The 10,588-nt window shown below is 35.3% G+C and overlaps 1 pseudogene; it reads left to right on the forward strand.

Annotated features, from left to right (window-relative positions):
* Positions 1-9,602: 9,602 nt before the first annotated feature.
* On the forward strand, positions 9,603-9,734 carry LOC132547421 (5S ribosomal RNA; annotated as a pseudogene).
* The last annotated feature ends 854 nt before the right edge of the window (positions 9,735-10,588 follow it).

Raw genomic sequence — 10,588 nt, forward strand, 5'->3', positions numbered from 1 at the left:
GAGTTGCGTTCCTTATTTCTAATAAATGGAAAAATAATGTTATCCAGTATGAGGGTTATGACGGGAGAGTTTTACGTTTGAAAATATCCATTGAGAATTTAAAGTGGGATTTAGTTAATGTTTATGCACCAAATGTTGATGGTGAGAGAAAAAATTTTTTTGATAATTTGAAAAAGTGGTTGTCGGATGATGCAGATAAAATTATTTTTGGTGGGGATTTTAACTCCACATTCTCCAGTTTTGATAGGACTGGATTTACTGCACATCATACAACCCCAAGTCTGGCTTCATTAAAAAGCCTTATGTTTACTTGCAATGTTTCTGATTTGTGGCGCAGTAGAAATAGAAATTGTTCGGCTTTTTCCCGTAAACAGGTACGTAATGGAAATTTGTCACAGAGTAGAATCGACTACTTCTTGGTTTCCAGACATTTAAGTACCTATGTGCAGAATATCTATTATAATGATACAACGTTTAGTGATCATTCTTTAGTTACAATGAAATTGGATACTTGTATTGAGGAAAGAGGCCCTGGTATATGGATTTTGAACAATTGTTTTTTACTTGAAGAAGATTATAATGTTAAAATAAGAAATTTAATTTCTGAGGAACGGAAATGTTCATTGTTTATCGATGAACCTTCAGTGTGGTGGGATAATCTGAAATTTAAAATAAAGAGATTTTCTCAGATATATGGAAAGGATCGAAGTAAAAAACGGATGTCTGAACATTATAAAATTCAAAATAAGCTACAGGAATTTTCCTGTGATATAGCCAATGGTAAACCTTTTGATTGTACTAAATATGAAGAGCTCCGACAAAGTTTGGAAAAGTTTGAAAAAGAGAGATGTAATGGTGCTGTGTTAAGGTCTAAGTGTAAATGGGCCGTTGATGGTGATAAAAATACCAGTTATTTTTTAAAGCTGGAGAAATATAGACAGAACTGCAATTCTATAAAATGCTTACGTGATGTTGATGGGAAAATATTGACAACTGGTGATGAAATGTCTAATGAAATATTCAATTTTTATAATGATTTATATAATTGTATTGAGACAAATGATGATGATATTGATAATCTTTTATCTTTTATTGACAAAACTATCTCTGTGGAGGATAGAGATAAGTGTGACTCTGCTATTACTGTTGATGAGATACAAAAAGCTTTGTCTACTATGTCCAAATGTAAGAGTCCCGGCTTGGACGGCCTGACTGTTGAGTTTTATTGTAACTTTTTTGATGAATTAAAACATGTTTTTCCTCGGGTAGTAGAAAGTATCTGGGCTGAAAAAGAATTGACAAGAACTATGAGACGATGTGTTATTAACCTTGTATACAAGAAAAGGGGGATAAGTCTCTTCTGAAAAATTGGAGACCAATTAGTCTCCTTAATGTAGACTACAAGATCCTTGCTCGGGTAATGTCAGATCGCCTTAAGTCTGTTTTACCCTCAATCATTTCAGAATTTCAGTAGTGCTGTGTTATAGGGCGGGATATTTCGGACAGCATTTTTAGCGTTCGTGATATCATTGATTTAACAAATCAAGAGGATCTTGAAGGTACATCCTCAAAATTGATCAAGAAAAGGCTTTTGATCGTGTTAGTCATCCGTATTTATTTAAACTTTTGAAAAAATTTGGTTTTGGTGAGAATTTCGTTGATTGGATCAAGATTTTTTACACTAAAATCTCCAGTTCTGTCAAATATAATGGTAATTTGACAAATTTTATCTCTATTGGAAATTCAGTGAGACAAGGGTGTCCTATTTCGGTGATGCTTTACGTTTTGGCCGCGGAACCTCTGGGGAATATGTTTTTAAAGTCTCCAGATATTTCTGGTATCAAAGTTCCTCATAATGAATTTGAGTCTAAGGTGTATCAACACGCAGACGACATGACGTTGACACTTGGAAATAAGGAAACTTTTAAACATGTTTTTAACCTGTTAGAAGTCTACAGTAAGGGCTCTGGTGCCAAGATAAATAAAGATAAGTCCGAAATGTTATGTATTGGTAAAGGTAATATCACAATGGATGAACTTGAAAAACTACGTATCAAATTATGTGATAAGGTTATATGTGTGTTGGGTGTATTTGTCGGTATAGATATACACATGTGTAACGAAAAGAACTGGGATAGTAAAGTTGTGTTAGGAAGAGCTACTGTAATCAGTTCCTTATTGATGTCCAGGTGTTGGTATTGTCTAACTTCACAGACTATTCCTCTGTCAGTTATTAGTAATATCAAGAAATTATGTATTGATTTTTTATGGCATGGTAGATCACATTTAGTAGCCTATGACACTATTATTGGTAAAAGAAAAGAAGGTGGTTTAAATGTACCTGACATTGAATTAAAATTGAGATCTTTCAGATTAAACTTTTTATTTAGATGGTTGGACACGTCTTGTACTGCTGTCTGGAAGAATATGTGCAGCTATTTTTTCAACAAAATACTTGGTTTAAATCTTGATGCTGAAGTAATTTATTGTAAATTTGCTGATAAATATTTAAGAACAGTGCCAATTGTTTACCGCGAAATGTTGAAAGCATGGTATGCCTTTCAGGCAGTAAATAAGGTTTGTTTTAATATGGATACCTTTTTCATTTATGAACAACCTTTGTTTTTTAACTCTAACATTATGGACAATGAGAAACCTATTTTTATTGAGTGTTTTGCTAGGGCGGGTATTGTAAAGGTTAAGCATCTAACGCTTGAAGTTGTGTCAAAGTTCCTCTCCTCAAGCACAGTAGCTAAGATAGTTAAAGAAGCTAACCCCGATATCTCTTATGACATCTTGTTATCTCATTATGATACTATTATGAAATCTATTCCAGTCAATTATAAAGATGTGATTTTAACTAATGTACATACAAATAGAAGAACAGAGCCAGGGCTGTGTGTTACTTACAAAGATGGAAATGGGACTACTATTCAGCTACGCCCCAAAACTACTCGTGATTTTTATGCTTGTTTTATCCGTTATTGCTTCAAATGTCCCAAATCTTCGGGGTACTGGTCAGAAATTTTTCAGAATGTTTGTCTTCCTCGCGTTTTTTCCATTATGTATTTGCAATTTCTACCTTGTGACATCATTGATGTTCATTTTCGTATTGTGCATAATACTATTTTTACAATGGAAAAGTTAAAGAAAATAGGGAAAGTTGACAGTGACACTTGTCAATTGTGCAATTCCGAGAAGGAAACCCTACAGCATCTGTTTGTTGAGTGTTCAGACCTTGCAGATTTTTTGGCCTACATTGACATATTAATTAAGAAGCTTTTCTCCGATGCTGATCAGACCTATCTTTCAGATGTTTCTCTTGGTAAACTTATACTTCTGGGTTACACTAGCAAGGTTAAACAAACAAATCCTTTTTTCATCAACTTCCTTTAAGGTACAGTACGCTTTAGCATTCTTAGAAGGCGTAATCTGGTTGTTAATGGGATGTCTAAATTAAATCTGAAGGGCTTTTTTAAGTATACTTTCAGAAAGTATTTTGATTATATCAAACATTACTACCAGATGAAAAAACAATGCAGTTTGTTCAAGAAATATATTGTTGCTGACAATAAATTATTTAAGGAAGTCGACTTTTCTCTAAGTAATGTAAATTTAGCTTCCTACGTCTTATCTATATGACTATGTCAAGTTATTTGTTTCATCAGTATTAGTAAAGATTGTATGTTTGCATCAACGCAATTTTTAAAAAATGTGATTCTTTATTATTTAGCAAACCTGTGATTTTATGTATTGTATGAATTGTTTATATTTGTATTTTATATGAACTGTGAGGAGCCTTCGGGGCCCCAACCCCGAAGGTCCAATTCGCTGGGAACATTAAAAGATTTATTTTTAAAGATAAAAAAAAAAAAACCGGTTCTCGTCCGATCACCGAAGTTAAGCAACGTCGAGCCTGGTTAGTACTTGGATTGGTGACCGCCTGGGAATACCAGGTGTCGTAGGCTTTTCCTTTTCTTCATAATTTCGTTTTTAAATCATTTTTACCCCTCGCAAAATCCTCACTAACATAACGGCGGACACATTTTTTTACTCGAATACTGAGTCCTTGTCCTTTTTTATTCACTGACCACTGACAGCCTGGTTAGTACTTGGATTGGTGACCGCCTGGGAATACCAGGTGTCGTAGGCTTCCCTAGTGACTTCCGGTTTGGTTCCGGCTATGGACGGGCGTTTGTATCGTCTTCGGAGATAATCGTAAGACATCCTTATTCTGGTGGGATAAATACCCCCATAATTGCTGCTTTTTTCGTAATTGTATCTGTTTATATATTTGTATGTATTAACAGGTGATTTAAGTTAAATATTGAGTTTTGAGCCATTTTATTGGAGATGGACTCCTCGGTGGACGGCCAAAATGGCCGTACCAAATTTTATAAAAAAGACTGTTCGTATTTAGTAAATGTAAAGGACAACAAAGTAGTCCAACCTATGGATTTGATACGTGCTGTAGAGGAACTGTGTGGTATTGGTTCGCTATATGCCTGTGTCCCCAAGAGGGGTGACGCTTACGAGGTCACGATGAGTGGTATGGCCGCTGGGCAGTGTTTGTTAAACGGGTTGGAAGTGAGGGGCCGTTTATGTCAAGTCACGGAAGTGGTAAAATCCTACTTAGTTGTGTCCTTTCTTCACATACCTGCTTACATTTCTGATGACGAAATTACGAGTAAGCTGAGCCAGCTGGGTGTTACCGTACACTCTCCTATAAAACGGAGGTTTTACCCGGGTACGGACATTGCGGATGGGACCCGTATTGTAAAGGTCAAACTACCCCTCGGTTTACCCTCTCTACCATACACAGTCCGCATAGAGAACTCGTACTATAGAGTTGTACACAATGATCAGAAACGTATGTGAACACTGTGTCACTCGCTTGAACATTTGTATAAAAGCTGTCCTGAATTTGTTTGTTATAAATGTAAGGGCCAGGGGCATTACGCAAGAAACTGTACAACCCCGTCCTGTGCGTGCGGACTGCCCGTGCGAGGTATCACCTATCGAAGGTAGTATGGAGAGCGATAACGGTACCGGTGTCTCCCACCTGTGTGACATCTGTGGGGAGTTCAACTGTTCGTGTGAGGGCAATATTAATGTTAACTGTGACACATGTGACCAGTTCATCTGTATCTGTTCTACGGAAAATGGGGATGGGAAAGAGGAGGTGATGGCTAATGAAGGTGTCGATGAGAATGAGGATAGCGACGATGTGGAAGAGGGGTCTGGTGATGGTATCTGTGGTGAGGACGGACTTGACGCGATGCAGATTGAGGTGCGTGATGACGGGGTACTGGTTGAGGAGCGTGTGAAGGAACATGAGGACGGTGACGGTGAAGTGATGACATCAGAGGCGAAGGCGTATGTTGAGGGACAGAATGAGGGGGTATCGAGGCAAAGTATTAATGACAGTGATGTTGATTGTGATATGAGTGATCAAGGGAAGGGGGTGTTAACGCACTCGCCTTTCACCTAGCCGACCGGGGTTCGATTCCCGGAACGGACGTGAAAAGGTAAGGGGTCACCTGTCCGACCGCGTGGGTTTTCCCCGGGTACTCCGGTTTCCTCCCACAATAAGGCCCCTCGCGCGCTTACATCCGGGCCAACAAGAGTGATTAGTATAAGTTTAAATAACTTGTTTCGCAATTGTTGTAAAACAAATAAAGTTTATATTATAAGGGAAGGGGGGGTTGCCCTGTTTGGCAAGCCTCTCTTCCCGTCATACTATTACTGAGACACCTCTAATCGGGGTGTTTTGGGATAATACCGGGTCTGATGACGATGGGTGCTCTGATGTTGAACAGAGCCCCTTCATCACTGTTAATAACAGGAAAAAGAGAACGGCTCTAGAATTTACAAGAGTAAAACGGTTGGCCGAAAAATCCTGTAAAAAGGCAAAACAGCAAACAGGGTTTTTTGTTATTTTTCACGCTGTTTTTCTTATGATTAGAATTATCTCCTTCAACTGTAATGGATTGAGGGAAGTGAATAAATTGCAGAAAGTTTTCTCATTTTTTGATGATAAACGCATTGATATTGCCATCTTACAAGAAACCTTTTGGAATGATGGTTTTATTGATTCCGTTAAAAATAAGTGGAATGGTGATGTTTATTTTTCTAACGGAGAAAATGGCCGGCAAGGCGTGGCAGTGTTAGTTAGAAATAGATTTAAAGATAATATCAGGTTTATATCTGGTCGGAATGGTCGCTTCTTACATGTTAAATTTAGCATGAAGGATAAAGTTTTCAATTTAATTAATATATATGCGCCAAATATTCTCACAGACAGATTGGATTTTTTTTATTTCATCTCTAATTATCTGGAAAATGGATATGAAAATATTATAATGGCAGGTGACTTTAATACAACATTGTCCACTTTAGATAGATGCGGTGTAACACAGCATACTAATGATGCCTGTGTTAAGAAATTACTGCAGGTTATGGCTAAAAATTCTATCATCAATATTTGGAGAAACAGAAATAAGAACTGTTCCGTTTTCTCTAGAAAACAGGTTAGGAATGACATATTATCTCAGAGTAGAATCGACTATTTTCTAGTTTCTATAATGTTTTCATGCTATATTCAAAAATTGTTTTACAATGATACTTCGTTAAGCGATCATGGGTTTGTTACGTTAAATTTAGATCTGGAAAAGGTTGAAATGGGTCCTGGGGTGTGGATCCTTAATAATGCCTATTTGTCTAAAGGTGAGAATGTGGCGAAAATTAAAAGTATTATTGAAAATGCCAAAAAAGAGGAATTATATGAGCAAAATGTCTTAGTTTGGTGGGATAATTTGAAATATGAAATCAAAAGAGTTTCACAGATTTATGGTAAAAATCGTCAAAAGTCATTGAATGAAAAATATTATAAAATACAGAATCAAATTAGTTATTTGTCTGCCAAAATAATAATAACCCCATGTTCGTTCAAAGATTACAGGAACTTCGGGAGGAATTATGTAATTATGAGGAAGAAAGGTGTAAGGGTTCGATTTTACGAGCTAAGGCCAAGTGGGCTATTGAAAGTGACCGCAATACGGCTTATTTTTTCAGACTTAAGAAGTACAGACAAGGTATTAATGCAAATAAAAACTTAGAAAATGGCAATGGTTTAATGTTAAATGATACTAACGACTTGTTGAACGAGATTTACATGTTCTATAAAAACTTATATTCTTGTATTGAGGTCGCTGAAGATGAAATAGATGGGTTTTTGTCTAATATTAGTAAAACCGTGTCTGATAAAGACAACGAGAGTTTAGGTGCTGCTATCTCAGAAAAAGATGTTCAATTAGCTTTGAAAGGTATGTCGCATAATAAAAGTCCGGGAACAGGACGGCCTTACCGTTGAATTTTATTGTACGTTTTACCCATATTTAAAAGAGTTTTTTTTTAATATTGTTCATAGGGTTCAAGAAAATGAACTTTCAAGATCAATGAAACTTGGTACTATTAGTCTTATTTACAAAAAGAGGGGTGAGAAGACTAACCTCAAGAACTGGAGACCTATAAGTATACTTAATGTGGATTATAAGATTTTAGCAAGAATTATGTCCAATATCGTCAAAAGGCTTATATACTGGAATAATACTTTTGGATTTACAAAAGGCCTTTGACACTGTGGACCAATAGATACTATGTGAGAAACTAAAGTCCATGGGGGTCGAGTGTACATCGTGGTTTTCTTCATATCTATCATCTAGAGATCAAGTTGTCTCAATAAAAAGTGCGATGTCTTCATCTCAAAAAGTAACATGTGGGGTACCCCAGGGGAGCATTCTTGGCCCCCTTCTGTTTCTCTGTTATGTAAATGACATGGAGCTTTCAATTAGTAAAGATTCTAAATTACTTTTATACGCAGATGATAGCACGATTCTATTTTCAAGCAAAAATCCTAATGAAATCAAGGCAAAACTATCGGAGGAGTTATCTAATTGTCACACTTGGCTAGTAAATAATAAATTGTCTTTGCACCTTGGAAAAACAGAAGTAATTCTTTTTGGTACAAAGAAAAACCTAGCAAAATAGACTCTTTTGAAGTAACTATTAATGACCAACCTGCGCTATCTCGGTATCGATATAGATAAGTGCTTAACAGGTGAACATATTGTTGATAACATAATAAAGAAAGTTAATTCTAGACTCCACTTCCTTTATAGGCAATGTAAAGATCTCCCATTGGGTATTAGGAAAACAATTTGTAATTCTCTTGTTCTGTGTCACTTTGATTATTGTTGTACAGCCTGGTACCACGGTCTGAGCCAAAAAATGAAACAACAGCTACAAGTTGCACAAAATAGGTGTGTGCGTTTTATTTGTAACCTTAGTCCTAGAGATAGTATAAATAAAAATGTGTTATCACAGTTAAATATCTTAAACGTGGAAAATAGAGCAAAACAATTATGTCTCAATCATATGTACAATGTATTCCATGGAACATGTCCTAGTTACTTTTTGTCCAGATTTACAAAAGTTTGTGACCAACACTATTATAGTACAAGGAATTCTAGTCTGAATTTTGTTGTGCCTTCTTGTAAAGGTCAAATTTCAAAAACGTTTTATTTTAACGGAGTAAAGGCCTGGAACTCTCTTCCCGTGGAAATACGTTTGTCTAGCGGGAAACAAAGTTTTAAAAAAGCTGTTCGAGATTTTTTACAAAATACCTCATAATTGGATACATTTTCTGTGATACAATGATATTCCTGCCAAACTTTTAGTTTAAATAGTTTTAGGTTCTTTACAAAATATATATTTTATATCAATAATATTTGTGCATTTTGTATTATGTAAGGTCACTGTATTTTATGTTGTATTGTAACGTTTTTTATGTAAAGGGACCACAGCGGAAATAAGTCTTCGGACTTTACTGTGTTATCCTGGTTCAACAAAATTGTTACTTTACATGTTTGTATGTATTTTAATATTGTGTTTTACCAAATAAAAAAATCTAAAAAAAAATCTAAAAATCCAATAGGTTAAAGAGTGTATTGTCTTCGATTATCTCCCCTTACCAAAGTTGTTGCATTATGGGGCGTGATATTGCGGACAACATCAGCAACGTACGCGATATTATTGATATGGTTGGGAGGGATGATCTGGAGGGCTATATAATGAAAATATACCAAGAAAAGAATATGTTAGAGAACCTGTTTGCTCATGTTGATGCGGAAAATATTAATTCAATACAATTTGATAGACTTATTATCATGCTGGGGTTTTGTGAAAAATGGAAGAATATGAATTATTATTTTGTTAATTTTGTATTGAGTGTTGCAAGGTTTTGTATCTATAAAAGGAGGAATATGGTGATGTTGAACGAAGGAAACGTTCCGATTTTACCCTTTTTTAAAGTTACTGTAAGGAAATTCATAAATTATTCCTTCGCATATTATAACAATCCTCTGTTTCGCAAATACTTTGTACATTTTAATCAGTATGTTTTTGCAGATGAGGCAAATTTGTCTGTGAAAGTTCAACTGTAATATCTAAGGATAACGTTAAATTCTACATGTGTTTTTTTTTTACTTGCGATACTGTGTGTGGTTAAATAGAGTGTATATTTTATTGTTTTTAACTCCTATGTATAGGATATTAAAATTATTTTAAAATATAAAAAAAAAACCGGTTCTCGTCCGATCACCGAAGTTAAGCAAAGTCGAGCCTGGTTAGTACTTGGATGGGTGACCGCCTGGGAATACCAGGTGTCGTAGACTTTTCCTTTTCTTCATAATTTCGTTTTTAAATCATTTTTACCCTTCGCAACATTCTCACTAATATAACGGCGGACACATTTTTTACTCGATATTCTGAGTCCTTGTCCTTTTTATTCACTGAAGGCGAGAGTCGTGACCACTGCTATTTCCACTCTGCACATGTCAAATTTAGACACTCACAACTCTACACTTTTACCTTGGACTTCCAGTTTTGATTCTGACGGATATGAAAATGACAAGGACTCAGTATTCAAGTAAAAAATGTGTCCGCCGTTATGTTAGTGAGGATGTTGCAAAGGGTAAATTATCTAAAAACGAAATTATGAAGACCTGAAAATTCTGTTTTACCATTTTGGGAAATTTTATATCATATTTATAATGCGTCACCAAATGTTATTATTACAGGAGATTTCAATGTAGATTTATTAACTGTTGCACCAACGCATGTTTTTGTAGATATAATGAATTCCCTCAGTTTGTCAAATGTTATATAGGAACCCACTCGTGTAGGTCATACGATAATAAGTTTATTTGATTCAATTCTTTTAAGTGAAACTCTTTCCTGTATAGATTCATATGTTATGAATATTGATAGTTCAATCAGTGATCATGATTGTTGTGCGGTTAGTGTTAAACTTCCATTTTCTTTTTAAATCAGTTTACGTAAAGTTTGGATGTATAAACGAGCAAATTCAATGATCTTATAATCAGTTTGACTGGAGTGAATCAGTCGATATTGCTTGTGAAACTTTTACTAATGTTTTTTTTTTTTTTATGACAACAGAATTGAGAAAAAATATACGAATTAGAGATAATTTACATAAAACAGCTAGAAAAACAAAAACACAACATGA

This window comes from Ylistrum balloti, unplaced genomic scaffold (genome assembly GCF_031769215.1).
Source record: "Ylistrum balloti isolate Yb309-2 unplaced genomic scaffold, AGI_CSIRO_Ybal_v1 Utg369612, whole genome shotgun sequence".
Classification (NCBI taxonomy): domain Eukaryota; kingdom Metazoa; phylum Mollusca; class Bivalvia; order Pectinida; family Pectinidae; genus Ylistrum; species Ylistrum balloti.